Below are 17,810 nucleotides of genomic sequence, written 5' to 3'. Positions count from 1 at the left end.
GTTTTTTCCACAAAATATTTTTTTGCTGTATTTTGGTTTCCTGCTGTCTTCCAAGTGATTTGCATGAATGGAAATCTAAAAATGCATGGAAAACGCATACAAAACGCATATGCGTTTTGTATATGCAAACGCATTAAAACACATGGAAAACGCATTGCAAATGCACCACAAACGCACAAACACCGCACACAACATTAACTTACAACATGACATAAAACGCAGCGTTTCATGCTATGTCCTATGTGAACCCAGCCTTATGCTACGTACACACATGCGACAACGATCGTTCATTGAGAACGACGAACAAACTTTTAATTGATGAAAGAACGACCTAAGTAAAGTTAGTTTTTAAATGTGTGTAAAGATCTGATCGTTAGAACGAACGTTACATCACGTAAAGCAACTATTGCGCTTGCGCATAAAAATGAGAAGTTTCATGGAGAAATAGCGAAATGCGCATGTCAAGCCTAGTACGAACGACCGTTTCCAACGATGTACTACTTTTGCAAACGATCGTCGTTGGTAAAAATCCGCCAAGCTAGATCGTTCGTTTTTAACGATCTAGCTCGTCCGTCGTTAGACTTAATGATCGTTGGTTGCTTTTTGTTAAACGATCGTCGTTTGAAACGATCGGGGAACGATCGTTTCAAACGACTATAGTCGCATCTGTGTACGCACCTTTACATGTGCTGTCAGTGCAGATTAAGGATTAGTGCATTAGGGCTGTACAAACAGACTGCGTTGCGCTGTGTTCTTATAACATCATGCATTTTTTTTCAATTGCAAAGCCTTTTTAAAAATAATGAAAATTGTGATGAATTATACACAGTACTAGGATGTGATTTTAGAAACTTGCAATTGCAGTGACTGCATTAGAAAATCGCATACAAAAAAGGCAAGGAAATTGCATTTTTTCGAGGTCAAATCCCAGGAGACCTTGCAACTTCCTGTCGAAGGACTTTAAAGAGACTCAGAGATGAACAATACTAAAACTCTGATATTTACCCGCGGCTTTCTCCCATAAACACGTCTAAATCCCACGCCGTCCTTCCGCAGTCTGCCGTTCAGCTGCGGTGAGCCCCGGTAACAGGCTCAGTTACATCAGCCGCTCTGCTGGACGCGTAATACAAAAGTACCTTCTCCATCATTATTTCATTCATATATAGATTATATACACCATGGGCTTGATTCACAAAAGAGTGCTAACTGTTAGTACGGCCGTTTTCGCACGAATTTTTGTGTTTGCGCGCGTTCGGGAATTTTTTCGCTCAATTAAACGGTTTCACGCGCAAACGCGAATTTTCGCGTGAAATCGCTATTGTTTTCACGCGCAAATTCGAGTTTGCGAGCAAAAACGATAACGATTTCGCTGCACGTGAAAACGTTTAATTGCGCGCAAAAATTCGCGATCGCGCGCACACGTGAAAATTCGCGTGAAAACGGCCGTGCCAACAGTTAGCACTCTTTTGTGAATCAAGCCCCCGGTATTTGTCCAGATCCTGACAAGCAACGCAACATGTGAAAACAAACATGATGTATTGATATAGATCCACAGAAGGGTAGCATCAGGAGGAGGCGGAGTTATGCAAATTAGTCACAGGTGCATTGCTCTGGCCAGTTTTGCCTGTTAAGGGCCATCATTTCTAATTTTCATTAGATTTAGGCTAGTTTCACACCAGGACGTTGCGTTTTAGGGGACGTTATGGTCGCATAACGTGCCCCTAACGCAACGCCTGGTGCTCTCTAAGGTGGACGTCAGAGTGAGCCGCGTTGTGCAGCTTCCTCTGGCGTCCGTGATGCCGTGATGCGTACTCTTGTGCGCATGTGGCATCACGTGGTCCCGCCAGCCAATCGCTGCACAGAGTGGCCGCTCCAGGAAGTAAACACTGCACGTCACTGAGTGCAGTGAATATTAATTATCCATGTGCCTGTCCGCTCTTCGCTCCTCCCCAACGTTACTGAGCATGTGCAAGCAGTCTAACGCGGCTCTGCCGCTTAGAAAGTACTGCATGCAGTACGTTGTCTGGTGGCGCAGCGTTACTGTGTAACGCAACGTGGGCACTGTGAACAGCCCATTGATTTTTCATTGCTGTGCGGTGGGGTGCGTTACAGGCTGCTCTAATGTGCGCCTGTAACGTCCCACTGTGAAACCAGCCTTAGGCTACATATTCAGGATCAAGACTTCTTTAATGAATCTGTGTAGCCTGGGGGTTGTAAAACTACGTGTGGGTTATAAAACTAAATATCTCGCCATAAAGTGTAAACTGCAGAAATATGGGGGTATAAATAGCAATTGACTCGTCATAAACAGTAGCTATGTGGGTGTGAGGGGAGAGGTGAGTCACTGGTAACAGGGATGTCTCCCTCCAATGGGTCCCATAAAAAAAAAAAGGGACTACATCCGCATAGTCTTTTTTTTTTCATACTGACGCAGTGCGGCTTTATGTGACGGAAGTGACGTTTTTGCTGCATCCCTCACGCGACTGCATACGTTTGTCACCACGCGGTTCCTGCGGAGGACCGGAAGCCACGTAAGTCACGGTAGCCACGCAAGTTTTATGCATTGCGTGGAAGCGTATTTTTGCAATACACTTCCGCGCAGGTGATCACTTCTAGGGCTGATCGGAACAGCTGAATTCCGATTTTGTCGAAATTTCGTGTACCGCATGCGAAAACCGAATTTAATAGTCAATAGTGCCAAATTCAGCGGTTGATTGTAAAGCCCCTGTACATGCGATCATCACCAAATTTGGCATGTATAATAAGCAGATGAGTAGGAACATGGTAAAAAAAAATTTGTGAAAAGACCTTATAGTTTTTGAGCAAATAGATTTCAAAGTTTCATAGGAAAAATGGTTTTTAAACTGTGTAATATGACACTGCTGCAGTACAGGTTACTGCATTCCGAGTTCTGTATACATATTGTATACATTTCATGAAAACAGACAGCGTGGGGTCCCCCCTTCCAAGCATCCTTAACTCCTTGTCTCCCATGCAGGTTGGGATAGCCAGAATGCGGAGTCCCGGCCACGTGGGGCTTCGCACCCTGAGCTATACCAGCCCGCATGGTCCATGGTATGGGGGGGTCTCTGGAGGAGAGGGGCGGTCAACCTCCCCCTCTCCCCCAGAGCCCTTGTCCAATCCATGGACAAGGGGCTCTTCCCCACCTCCGGTGCCCCTGGAGGAGGTGGGGACCGCCGCCGTCCTGGAGGGTTCATGGTGCCATCTGGGGTTCCCCTTTAACAAGCGGACCCCAGAAGCCGCCCCCTCCCCAAGAGAAATGAGTATAGGGGGAAATGGTACCCCTTACCCATTTCAGCAGAGTTAAAAAAAGAAATAAAAACACGACAACAAAAAAAGTCATTTATTGTTCTAATTAACTAGGGATACTTACCTTGCGAAAATCCCACGCCAGTATCCTTAGAAGTGGTCCCATGCTAGTATCCTCTTAGGACATCTCACCTAGAGATGAGCGTAATGACCTAATTACGATTTCGCGAAATTTCGCGTAATTAGTGTAATTACAATTATGGCCGTAAGTACATAATCGTAATGAAGAAGGATTTCGCGAAATTTCGCGTAAGCGTAATTTTCGCGTAATTTTCGCATTACAGTCGTATCATGCCGTAATTTCGCATTAAACGCTACCGTAATTTCGCGTTAAACCGTAACGCTCCGTATGATATAAAAAAAGCCGCCGACTTTAAGGGTTAATAGCAAAGCCCCCTTAAATGCTAAGAGCCTCAAATTTGGAGAATATATTAAGGAGATCAGGAGGAATAAGAGGAAAATTTTTTTTTTCAAAAAGACCTTATAGTTTTTGAGAAAATCGATGTTAAAGTTTCAAAGGAAAAATGTGAACATTTAAAAACCCGCCGACTTCAACGGTTAATAGCAAAGCCTGCTTAAAGTTTAGGAACACCAAATTCCCAGGGTATATTAAGGGGATCAGTGGGAATAAGAGGAAAAATTTTTTTTTCAAAAAGACCTTATAGTTTTTGAGAAAATCGATTTTTAAGTTTCAAGGGCGAAAATGTCTTTTAAATGCGGAAAATGTCAGTTTTTTTTGCACAGGTAACAATAGTGTATTATTTTCATAGATTCCCCCAAGTGGGAAGAGTTTTACTTACTTCGTTCTGAGTGTGGGAAATATAAAAAAATCAGAAGGAACCCCATTGGTCTGCTAAGGACCAATGGGGCTCCTTGGAGCCCAAATACAATGATGCTTAGAGAGCTCTGAGCTATAGCTCAGAGCTCTGTCGGGTCCTGCAGCACAGACGCGGCGGCGGCGGTGAGTGACGTCGGGTGCGGCGTAGTTACAATGTAACAAAGTTGTTACATTGTAATAACTTTGTTACATTGTAACTGATAGAACATTTCCGAGGATATTGCGAGGGATCATTTATTTAAAGGGACAGGTAAGTATTAATGGTTAATTAAGAATATTAAAGGACTTTTTTCGTGGTTATGTTTTTTGTTCAATTAAAATACTTTTTCTAAGTGTTTGTGTGTTTATTTACTTTTAACTCTTAAAGGAGATGGGTAAGGGGTACAAGTACCTCTATACTCATTTCTCCTGGGAGGGGGGGTGGGCATCTGGGGGACCCCGTTTTAAAGGGGACTCCCAGATTCCACCATGAACCTCCCCCCCAGGAAATCGCGGCCTCCACCTCCACCGCCCATCGGAGGTGGAGAAGAGCCCCTTGTCCTTGGATTGGACAAGGGCTCGGAGAGGGAGGGGAAAGCTTGGCTGCCCCTCCCCTTCCGAGACCCCCCAATCCATGGACCATGCGGGCTGGTATAGTCAGGGTGCGGAGCCCCACGTGGCCGGTGCTCCGCTTTCTGGCTATCCCAGTTTGCATGGGGGACAAGGGGTTAAGGAGGTCTGGGAGGGGGGACCCCACGTCGTTTTTTTTTTTATATTTCCCACACTCAGAACGAAGTAAGTAAAACTCTTCCTACTTGGGGGAATCTATGAAAATAATACACTATTGTTACCTGTGCAAAAAAAACTGACATTTTCTGCATTTAAAAGACATTTTCGCCCTTGAAACTTAAAAATCGATTTTCTCAAAAACTATAAGGTCTTTTTGAAAAAATGTTTTTTCCTCTTATTCCCACTGATCCCCTTAATATACCCTGGGAATTTGGTGTTCCTAAACTTTAAGCAGGCTTTGCTATTAACCGTTAAAGTCGGCGGGTTTTTAAATGTTTACATTTTTCCTTTGAAACTTTAACATCGATTTTCTCAAAAACTATAAGGTCTTTTTGAAAAAAAAATTTTCCTCTTATTCCTCCTGATCTCCTTAATATATTCTCCAAATTTGAGGCTCTTAGCATTTAAGGGGGCTTTGCTATTAACACTTAAAGTCGGCGGCTTTTTTATATTCTACGGAGCGTTACGGTTTAACGCGAAGTTACGGTAGCGTTTAATGCGAAATTACGGCATGAACGAAACGCGAAATTACGCGTTGAAAATTACGCTTACGGTATTTTCAATTACGATTTTAATGGCAATTACGCTACCGTAATTTCGCATCGTAATCGCAAATTTCGCATGCGTAATTTTAGTAATGCGAAATTACGGAAATTTCGGCTCAACTCTAATCTCACCACCCTCCCACACCGACGAACTCCCGCCACTGAATGGTCACAGTCAGCCTCTGCATCTGTATAGCAGAAGCTATGAACACGAAAATGTTGCCTTTGAAACAAGAAATTTCGGCAAACAGTGATGCAATCAAAATGGCCACTGGGAAATCCCGGAACGCTGGATGCCACACTAGAGTGGCGAAACCAGCCATTTTTCACATAGATGGTGGGTCCAGGTGATCAGAGCAGGAGGTGCCCTGGTCCCCTGGACCCACCTATTTATTTATGTGAAATAACACTCAGTCTGACACTCTGAGGTGGCCTCCGGGGAACGGGAGTTCCCCAGTAGCCATTTTGTTTTTGGCACTGTTTGCCAAAAAATCTTGTTTTAGCAAACAATTTTAGTGTTTCTAGCTTATGCAATACAGATTGCAGAGGCTGTCTATAGCCATTCAGCCCCCGGAGTTGGGCGGGTGCGTGGGACCACTCCTAAGGATACTGGTGTGGGACCACTTTTGAGGATACTGGTGTGGGATTATTGCAAGGTAAGTATCCCTGGTTAATTCAGAGCAATAAAGGACTTTTTTCGTTGTCGTGTTTTTATTTCTTTTTTTAACTCTCTGCTGTAATGGGTAAGGGGTACCGTGTACCCCTATACTCATTTCTCCTGGGGAGGGGGCGGCTTCCGGAGTCTGCTTGTTAAAGGGGACCCCGGATGGCACCATGAATCCCCCAGGACGTCAGCTGCCCCCACCTTTTCCTGGGGCACCGGAGGTGGAGAAGAGCCCCTTATCCATGGATTGGACAAGGGCTCTGGGGGAGAGGGAGAGGTTGGCCGCCCCTCTCCTCCAGAGCCCCCCATACCATGGACCATGCAGGCTGGTATAGCTCAGGGTGCGAAGCATTCTGGCTATCTCAATATGTATACAGAACTCGGAATGCAGTAACCTGTACTGCAGCAGTGTCATTTTACACAGTTTAAAAACCATTTTTCCTATGAAACTTTAAAATCGTTTAATTCAAAAACTATAAGGTCTTTTCACAAAATTTTTTCTTACCATGTTCCTACTCATCTGCTTAATATACATGCCAAATTTGGTGATGATAGCATGTAAGGGGGCTTCACAATTAACTACGGAATTTAGCACTATTGACTTCAATGTAAACGCGAATTCGGTACTTGGAATTGCCGAATTTTCGAGTTTCGAGTGCTTACTCGGAACGTCCAAATTCAGATGGCAAACTCGAAATTCGGAATCCGAGAGCTCAGCCCTAGTGAAAGCCTAGGGACAAAAAGCTCATCCGCCAAGCTTTTATATTGCCCTCTGATGTATTTATACGTTAATTAGATCCCCTCTAAGGCGTCTTTTCTCCAGACTAAATAAACCCAGTTTATATAACCTTTCTTGGTAAGTGAGACCTTCCATCCCACGTATCAATTTTGTTGCTAGTCTCGGCACCTGCTCTAAAACTGCAATATCTTTCCTGTAATGTGGTGTCCAGAACTGAATTCCAGATTCCAGATGGCCTTACTAGAGAGTTAAGCAGGGGCAATATTATGCTAGCATATCAAGTTTTTATTTCCCTTTTAATGCATCCAAAAATTTTATTAGCTTTAGCTGCAGCGGCTTGGCATTGAATACGATTATTAAACTTGTCGATGAGTACGTTTTTCTCCAAGTTTGATGTCCCCATCTGTATCCCGTATATTTTGTATGGTGCTAGACCATTGGTGCAACCAAAATGCATTACTTTACATTTTTCAACATTGAATCTTATCTGCCGTTTATGTGCCGATATAGACATCCTATCCAGATCCTGTTGCAATATGTTACTATCTTCCTAAGAGTTGATAATTCTGCCCAATTTTGTATCATCTGCAAAAATAGCAACATTGCTTTCTACTGCATCTACTAGATCATTAATAAATAAATTGAAGAGCACTGGACCCAGTACTGACCTCTGTGGGACCCTACCATTCTGAATAAGATCCATTGACCATATGTCAGGCTTGCTCATGTGACTGCCCGTAACACCTGCACAAAACTCCTACCTAATACAATTCTACAATACCCTGCAGGCAGATGTAACATACAGATTGACAGATAGTATTCACCAAACAAGGAGTAAGAGTAATAGGCAGTGTAAACTTATAGTCACCTGAGGCCTGGTGTTTGGAGGCAGTCCAGATTATAGCCAGGGGATGACAGGCTGGTGGTAGATAGGTTGTAAGTAGTTACACACTTTCCAGAAGACATGGTCAGTGTCACGGAACAGCCGTGAGAAACGAGAGAGCAAACGCAATCGGTTTATTGCACTGATTGCCAGTGACGTGCTATATCTGGATTGATTGTGTAGGAGCATCTGCAGTCTTTTCTCAGCAGAGAGATAGCATCAGCTTAACTGCAGGATGGCTCTTTTGATATGCTAATGAGCAGGAACAAACCCTTGTGTTCAGGAGGCTAGAGTTTACTTTTCATTACCTCCGATAGATGTCAATGGGCTCACCAAATGGTGACTCTATTCAAAGCACTGCTTCCCCCCCAGACTGGCCGGAGCCATATAGACAGAATAAGAAAGCATGGAGTTTAGGATTTTGAGCATGTTTAAGCAATACCGTTCAGGTGAGAAATGTGAAAGTTATATCATTCTGCTGGTCCGGATCTTGTGAGTATTTTGATATTAAATTGGGGCCACTGGCATTACCAGAACTCGGGGGATTCCACCGTTTTTTAACCGGGCATGCAAACATGCCCAAGTTTGGTATCATATGAACTGGCCTAGTCTGAGAAATATGAATATGTAATTATTATTTGTGTGCCGGCCGCGTAGGTCGGCCCTATAGAAAATGTCAGGGTTATGGGGCTGGTGAAAGCCCCTGCCCAGATGTTATTACCATAATCCGGCCCAGGGGCCGACTCTGGAAGCCCGCCTCTGAACTCAGCTCCATTAAAAGTGAATGAGCTGCCCGGGCAATTTAGTCCTCCAAATTCCACCTTCACGAGAGCACACTGTCAGCCAGGGGACCATGTGGTTGGCGGCCATCTTGTCTGAACTGAAACAAAGGACATTTTCCATTTTGCTTGGATTGTAAATTGAGCTGAAACAAAGAACTTTGCGGAACTTGAAACCAAGGACTTGATGATTTTCCCACAAAAGGACATTTTCCATGAAACTAAGTATTTTTTCTCCCCTTTATTTTCATACTGTGTTATCTCATGTCTCAATAATTGTTGATTTTAATAATTTTCTGTATATATTAATTATTTATATTGCCGTGAATAAAGACTTTATCAAAGTCATTCACTGTCCCACTACCCTATTATTCAGCATACACAGGAACTGAACTCAGGTCTCTGAAGAGACGCTACTATTGTTGATATCTAGACAGAATAGAGTGTGTTTAACCGTTTTTATTCGCAGGACCAGTCAGTCGGGTCCACTGGCCCATACCAGTGGTGGTGGCAGATACCCTGAAATAGTGTGTAAAGTTGTAATTACCGTACCTCACAGGCTCCCTTCTGGTTTGTCTGCGGCCAATTCCCGACGGTTCCTACGCATTGACTGCGACCAGAGTTCGCACGATCTGTGCGCTGGCACCGTTTGGAAGGCATTTCGTGTTCCGACCACTAGGGCTCCTGTGACAGTCAGTACAATCCAAGTCATTCCAGGCAGCGTTCATAAGAATAATCCTTTGAGCGAGCAGAGGTCGATCCAGGCAGCAATCAGGGATATCCAGGAACAAGCAGAGTCGGCAATGGGTAGTCCAAACAGAGAACATGGTCAGGAACAAGCAGAAGTCAGCAACAGAAGATCTATCTGAAAATAAACTTGGTCTAGGTACAGACAAAGTTGATATAAGATCAGCAGTTGTGAGCGCAGTCTCAGCAACAAGCCCAGCAGAGGCTATCACGGGCGATGACAGAGGGCGCTCACCTAAGTTTTATACTAGGCCTAACCAATCAAGTATAAAGAATCCAAAAGTATCCAATCATCTTGCGGCGTGTCAGCAAGTCAGCTGACACACCGTGCATACATGCTGTCACCGTTTACAGCGGTGGAGCGCGTACTGAGGACGCGTCCGCCGCTTAGCCAATGGGAACTGAGCGTCCTGCGTACGCTCCATTGACATCAGAGCTTCGCCGAGACCCAGAGGCTTGCACCTCAGCATGGGTCTCTGCATTCTGCCGCCATGAGTGGCGAGATCTTACACCACAACTCTTTGTTTTGTGTCCATTAGCCAGTTCCCTATCCATGCACACAGACTCTTCCCCAGTCCTTGCATCCTCAACTTTTGCACCAGACTTTTGTGGGGAAGTGTAGAAGGTCTTTGCAAAGTCCAAGTATATCACATCTACAGCATTCCCAATATCCACATTAGCGTTCACTGCCTCATAAAAGCTGAGCATGTTAGTCAAACAGGATCTGTCTTTAGTAAACCCATGTTGATGCTGAGAAATAAGATTATTTTCTACTATGAAGTCTTGTATAGTATCTCTTAGTAACCCCTCAAATAGTTTGCACACAACTGACATTAGGTTTACAGGTCTATAATTTCCCGGATTTGATTTTTTTGCCCTTCTTAAATAATGGGAAATCGTGGGCTGTATGCCAAGCTACTGGAACTCTGCCAGTTGTAAGAGTTACAAAAGATAAGATAAAGGGGTTTATTGATAACTGAGCTTAATTCCCTTAGGACCCAAGGATGTATGCCATCTGGGCCAGGTGCCTTGTCTATTTTTAATTCATTTAGTCTTACCTTCACTTCTTCCAGTGTTAAGTATTTATTACAAGTGGAAGAATGAGACTCTTCTGCATCTGTAATTTGCAATAGCGATGTTTCCCTTGTGAAGACAAAAGCAAAGAAAGCATTTCATAACTCCGCCTTACCTTGATCATCCACCATTGAGTTCCCACCCTTATCCTTTAGGAGTCCAATACAGTTAAACTTTTTTTTTTTAGAGTTGATGTACTTGTAAAACTTCTTTGGGTTAGATTTGATATCCCTAGCGATTTGATTTTCAGCTTCAATTTTTTTTTTATTTCTTTTTTTTTTTTAACTTTTATTGCACTCCTTATATAGGTAGAAATGGTTTGGCTAGCAAGGTACAGAAACATTTTTATTGCACTCCTTATAATTGCTTAATGCAGCCTCGGTTCCCTCCTGTTTTAGGACCTGATAGTAATTCTTTTTCTACTTCATTTTATCTCTTACCGTTCTGTTCATCCTGCACAGAGGCCTTTTTTATTCCTAAACGTTTTGTTTCCATATGGGATATATTTACTATTGATTTAGAATAAGTTTAAAAGCTTGCCATTTCCCTTCAGTGTCCTTTCCTTGTAGTACATAATCCCAGTTCACCAAACTTAGTGCCTGCCTGAGTTGATTGAACTTTGCTTTTCTAAAATTCATAGTTTTAGTTGTTTCGCTGCCCCGCGGCCGATCAGTCACCAGATCAAATGTTATGTTGTGATCACTATTTCCCAAATGTCCTTGAACCTGCACATCTGATACATTATCTGGTCTATTTGAAATGATCAAATGCAGTAATGTATTCCCCCTAGTTGATTCCGTTACCATTTGAGTCAGGTAACTGTCCTGTAGTGTTTAGCAAAGAAATGAACAGCGCTACTTAAAAACAGATAAGTGCCTACCTGCAAGAGAGTGCAAGCCCCACTTGTGGGATAAAATACACACCCAGCATACACATAACCTGTCTACCACTGGAGGATGTTGGTTTCCTGTAACAGCTTGCATGCAACTTGTTAAGTACTCGTCCCTCCCACTGCGGAGAAGTCATCCCCCTATGGGAGGGGACCTAACACTAACTAAATCCTAACCTATGCATATGCATAGCCTGGGTGCGCTACCAAATAAAATCGAAAATTGAAAATTGCGCAAAAGGTGGATCAGCGCATCACCAGGCCGCCTCCGAATGGCCTACAATCAGAGGTGCGCTGAGCCCCCTCAGAAACTGCAAACGCACCTTGAACCCAAACAGAAGCTCTGTACACCAAAAGCAAGGCTGCTAAGTGGGAGCAGCTGACCAAAAATGAATTAAATTAGTACATAGCAAAGAAATGAACAGCGCTACTTAAAAACAGATAAGTGCCTACCTGCAAGAGAGTGCAAGCCCCACTTGTGGGATAAAATACACACTCTCTTGCAGGTAGGCACTTATCTGTTTTTAAGTAGCGCTGTTCATTTGTTGTATATGCAGAGCTGTATATGCAGAGCTTCTGTTTGGGTTCAAGGTGCGTTTGCAGTTTCTGGGGGGGCTCAGCGCACCTCTGATTGTAGGCCATTCGGAGGCGGCCTGGTGATGCGCTGATCCACCTTTTGCTCAATTTTCAATTGTCCTGTAGTGTTGCCAGAAATCTGCCACTTTTACCAGAATGGGTAGCCTCAATACTCCAGTCAATGTCTGGAAAGTTGAAGGCACCCATAACTATGACCTAATTTTTACTTGCAGCTCTTTCAATCTGCTGTAGTAATTGCAGTTCTGCAGCTTCATGAATATGTGGTGGCCTGTAGCAACCCCAGTAAGCAAATGGCATTGTTTATGACAGCTGTAAAAGAGTTCTTAACAGAGAGACAAACCCCTCCACCTTTTCTCCCTGGTCTATCCTTCCTAAACACATTGTATACCTCTAAATTTGCTATCCAGTCATGGCTTTCATCCATCCATGTGTCTGTTATTCCCACAATGTCATAGCCTTTGATGGGCTGTGTGGCGGACGCAAGCTGACATTTGAGTGCACAGCCAGATCATCCACAAGGCAACCTAGGCCTAGGCTCAATGGGTGTCCAGGGGCCTTTTTGGAATCTCCTCTGATGCCTTCTATTACCTCTTCTTACCAGAAAAGTCAAATCTGCTATGTTACCTAGGGCCACATTCAACCTTAATCTGTCTGTGCATGAGGGTATGTCTTATAATTCTTTGTATAAAGAGGTTTTCATATTGCTCTGGAGCAAGTTTATAAGTAATTGCTCAAATTTTATGTAAAGTACATGATGTCATGCTGGCTACATCATGTGTGTTCCGTCTTTTTGTCTACCAGATATTACTATGTGTTAAAAGCTGAGAGAAATGTGTACACAATGGGGTCTGTTATTGGGGTAGAACCAGTGCTATCATGGTTATTTGCAGGGCTGTGGAGTCGGAGTCAAGGCAATTTTGGGCACCCGGAGTCGGAGTCATGATTTCATAAACTGAGGAGTTGGAGTCGGAAGATTTTTGTACCAACTCCACAGCCCTGGTTATTTGTCCTATTTACTGCACCAAGCAAGGCAACAAGTGTAACACCCCCCCCCCCCATACACAAACACACACACATACAAGTAGGTGGTGACAAGCAGTGGGCAAGTGATAGGTGTAGTAGCACTTGGTGATAAGCATTAGTGGATGGCAGACACTTATGTTGTCCTTCATGGTGGTAGAGCGTTGCATAGATAGTATTTTCGGGCTTTGGTTCGGATCCTGCAGTGTAAAGTGGTGGAGGGCAGCATCTGTTCCTTTAACTTGCCCTCTTGCCAACCACTCTCCTCTAAGACAGTCTTCCTTCGTTGGCCAAAGGAAGGGAATCTTTCTGGAGCTGCATCACAAGCTCTCCCTGCACGGTCAAACTAGCCAATCATGTGGCAGGGGAGAGTAACTATCTGCACAGACCTGGTCCACTGAGCTGCAGCTTCCTGGAGGTTTTAAAAGTGACAAGCTGTGGGGGTTCAGCAAATGGAAGTCCCCCTTGCTAGCAGGGGGCGCACCAGGCACTGGCATGGTCAGCCTGGTCAATGAAACAGCCCTGGATAAAGTGTCTGAACTATCAAGACCATTTCCCTGGATGAATTTGAGTCTTTATTTCCCATGGCAGAGCAATGACAGCATTCAGACACTAAGCCAGAACATAGATCTGGTCTTTTTTATTGTTTCAACTTATCTATACAACAAAACAACAAAGCAAAATAATACAGAAGAAGAACACACAGCTTACAACAAGACAACAACAAAAAGGAAAAATAAATCTAAACTAACTAACTAATAAAATAAATCTAAAACTATGAACAAGCTGCACTATTCACTGAAGACATTAGCTTTACTTCTGTTCTAAGACTGGAAAAAATACTTTTGCAGCAGTTCAGTTATTTGGGAGTCCAGATCCGTAAAAAAATATTTTTAGAGCTAATGTACATAGGTGTTTGTATTTTACAACTAATCTGCATTTCTTAAAGTGACCCCGGGGTGTAAATAAACTGATGAGATAAACATTTATATTTATCCTTCTACTCCTAAAAATGACTTTATGTATCCCATGGTTTTCTTTTATATTTAAACATTTACAAAGTAGGTTGAATGGTTTACTGTAACGATCGGTGGGCGCAGAGAGTATCTGATTACCGGTGATCTGCAGTATCGCCGGAAATACAGATATATACCAGATTATAAGTGATCTGCAGTCTCACCGATAATCCGATATACAAACTAACCTCTGTTCGCCTGAGTAGAGTGTAGTGTTTTGGTGTAACAGTAACACTAGGAGGCCTAGGCCTCAGTGCAGCAAGGAGAACTGCACGGATTCCTTCCGCAGACCTGAGCTCTCCAAGACGGGAGGAGTCAGACTGACAGTAGGAAGGAAAGTCCGAGAGTGACACTCAGGAAGAAGTGTCACTAACAGGACTGGGAACCGCCTCCAATCGTGAGGTCGGTTCTCGAGGTCAGACAAGCCAGGTCGTACACACACGGACAGATAAAGTACAAATACAGTAGGCAAAGGCGGAGTCAAAGTACAGGCAGGGTTCGGCAACGGGGTATCAGATATATCGGGGTACAAAATCAGGAGGCAGAAACAGAGTCTAGGAACGAGCCGAGGTTCAGCAACAGAGTATCAGAAATATCGAGGTACAAGGTCAGAGTTCAGGAGGATAGTCGAGGCAGGCAAAAGTCATAACATATAATCACAATCAAACCAGTACTTTAGCTATCAAATATCTAGCTAAGTGTAGGATTACAGCTCCAGCTGGTCCCGGCACACTTTAGGATCTGACTACGGATCTGGGTGCTCCCACGTATGTGATCGCACGCCAGACAAAGAGCAAGTGAACAACCAGCAGTATATATACTCTAGGACCTTTCCAGGACCTCCCTAATTGCTGGTCCAATGAGAGCAGTGGAATTTGTCAGCTGACCCAGCTGGTCAGCCGACACCCTTCTAACTGCTATTTAAACTCTGCCTCTCTGCTCGCGCGCGTGTAAGTCTGAATCTTGGTGGACTATCAGTCCCAGCCACACCAGTACTGTCATGCAATGTATCTAGTGCGGGGGCCGCCTCTGATGCGGATTCCGCCGTACTGCCTATGCGGCATGCGGCGTTTTTCCCGCGTTGTGACGCCATGCTGGACGCGGAAACAGCCGCCTCACCTCGAGAGATGGCGGCTTTTCCGCGTTTCCTTACAGTACCCCCCCCCCCCGAGGAGTGGACTCCGGACAACTCCCACCAGGTTTCTCGGGGTGTAAGGCATGAAACTCCCTTTTTAATTCGTCTGCATGCATGCGCGTCCCCGGTACCCATTGCCTCTCCTCAATGCCATACCCTTTCCAGTGCACGAGGTATTGTACCGAGTTTTGTACAGAGCGTGAATCTAGAATCTTCTCCACCTCATATTCGTGTTGGGCATCTACCAAGACAGGAGGAGGAGGAGTGGGACCCACCTGGACTGCTGGCTTAAGAAGGGACACGTGGAAAGACCTCACCCCCCGCATGTTAGAGGGAAGATCAACGGTGTAAGTAACATCATTGACTTTCCTGACAACCGGGAATGGACCCACAAACCTGGGACCAAGCTTATTCGAAGGTTGTCTTAGGGTCAAGTGACGTGTGGACACCCAGACCAAGTCTCCTGGTCGGAACTTCCACTCCAGCGACCGTCTTTTGTCAGCTTGACCCTTCTGACTCAAAAAGGCCTTCTCCAGGTTACTTCTAACCGTCCCCCAAAGGTCCTTCAATGACTTTTGCCAGGCCTCCAGGGCTGGGAAAGGAGTGGAGGCTATAGGTAATGGGGAAAATTTGGGTGATCTCCCCGTCACCACCTGAAAGGGAGAGAATCCGGAGGACGAGTTTTTTAAATTATTCTGGGCAAATTCTGCGAAGGGCAGAAATCTGACCCAATCGTCCTGCGCCTCTGCCACATAACACCTTAAAAATTGCTCTAAAGACTGATTTATTCTCTCAGTCTGGCCGTTGGTCTGTGGGTGATAGCCCGATGAAAAAGATAGCTTTATGCCCATGAGGTGGCAAAAAGCTTTCCAAAACCGTGAGACGAATTGGACTCCCCTGTCTGAAACTATGTCTTTGGGAATGCCATGTAAACGGAAGACATGAGTGATAAACAACTCGGCCAATTCCTGAGCCGAGGGGAGTCCTTTCAAAGGCACAAAGTGGGCCATCTTACTAAAACGGTCGACTATCACCCAAATGACCGCCATACCTTCAGACCTGGGAAGCTCGCCCACAAAATCCATGGACAGGTGGGTCCACGGCTCATTCGGGGTGGGCAAAGGCTGCAACGTACCGACAGGTGCCAGCCGGGAGGGTTTACTCTTGGCACATATCAAACACTCTTTTACGTATTCCTTACAATCCGCTGCCAAGGAAGGCCACCAGGCGCATCTGGCTATCAAATCCTGTGTCCTGGATGCCCCAGGATGCCCTGCGTTCTTATGTGCATGAAACATCTCAAGAACCTGCAGGCGAAAAGGCAGAGGAACAAACAGGACCCCTGCGGGCTTCCCTTCCGGAATGTCTTGCTGAAAGGGAGCCAATGTCTCCCTCCAATCCTCCCAAGTTTCAGTGGCTGCCAGTATTAATTTCTGGGGAATAATGGTCTCTGGAATGGAGGGCTGTGCTGTCTCTGACTCAAAACACCTGGATAGAGCATCCGCCTTAACATTCTTGCTCCCTGGGGTGTACGTAATAATGAAAGTAAACCTGGAGAAGAACAACGACCATCGAGCCTGGCGAGGGCTCAACCTCTTAGCCCCCTCGATGTACTCTAGGTTTTTGTGATCGGTGTAAACCGTGATGGTATGTTCAGCTCCCTCTAACCAGTGTCGCCATTCCTCGAAAGCCAATTTGATGGCCAAGAGCTCCCTGTTTCCAATATCGTAATTCCTCTCTGCAGGGGAGAACCTGCGAGAGAAATACGCACATGGGTGCATTCTACCCTGCAAGCCTGACCGCTGTGACAGCACAGCCCCCACCCCAACCTCCGAGGCATCTACCTCCACAATGAATGGGAAAGAGGCATCCACATGTCTGAGGATGGGTGCTGAACAGAATAGGCCCTTCAGGGTGGCAAAAGCATGTAAAGCCTCAGGAGACCAGTGAGTGGTATTTGCCCCTTTCTTAGTGAGGCAGGTAAGGGGAGCAATGACAGTGGAGTACCCCTTTATAAACCGTCTATAGTAGTTGGCGAAGCCAAGAAAGCGCTGAAGGGATTTCAACCCAACCGGCTGTGGCCACTCCAGAACAGCGGAGACCTTGGCAGGATCCATAGACAGGCCTGTGGTGGAAATTATGTACCCCAAGAACGCAACAGATGTTACTTCGAAGATGCACTTCTCAAGCTTTGCGTATAACGAGTTCTGCCTTAACTGATTTAACACAAACCTCACATGGTTTCTATGTTCAGTGAGGTTGTTGGAGAAGATAAGAATATCATCAAGATAAACTAGTACAAATTTCCCCAACACCTCCCGGAATACCTCGTTAATGAGTTCCTGAAAAACGGCCGGAGCATTACATAACCCGAAGGGCATCACCAGGTACTCATAATGCCCGTCTGGTGTATTAAAGGCCGTCTTCCACTCATCGCCCCTTCTTATACGTATCAGATTGTACGCGCCCCGCAAATCTAGCTTAGAAAAAATCTTGGCGTCAGTAACCTGAGTGAACAAATCATCTATCAGTGGCAACGGATAGCGATTCTTTATAGTAATCTTGTTGAGACCGCGATAATCGATGCAGGGTCGCAAGCCTCCGTCTTTCTTTTTGACAAAAAAGAACCCTGCTCCAGCAGGTGACCGGGACGGGCGAATGAAACCCTTGGCCAAATTTTCACGGATGTATTCCTGCATGGCCAATTTTTCGGGCCCTGACAGATTGTACAAGTGACCCCGGGGGGGAACACAACCTGAACGGAGATCAATGGGACAATCGAAAGG

The sequence above is a fragment of the Hyperolius riggenbachi genome, chromosome 10, assembly GCF_040937935.1.
Source record: "Hyperolius riggenbachi isolate aHypRig1 chromosome 10, aHypRig1.pri, whole genome shotgun sequence".
NCBI lineage: Eukaryota > Metazoa > Chordata > Amphibia > Anura > Hyperoliidae > Hyperolius > Hyperolius riggenbachi.
Note: the sequence above shows the minus strand (reverse complement) of the source record.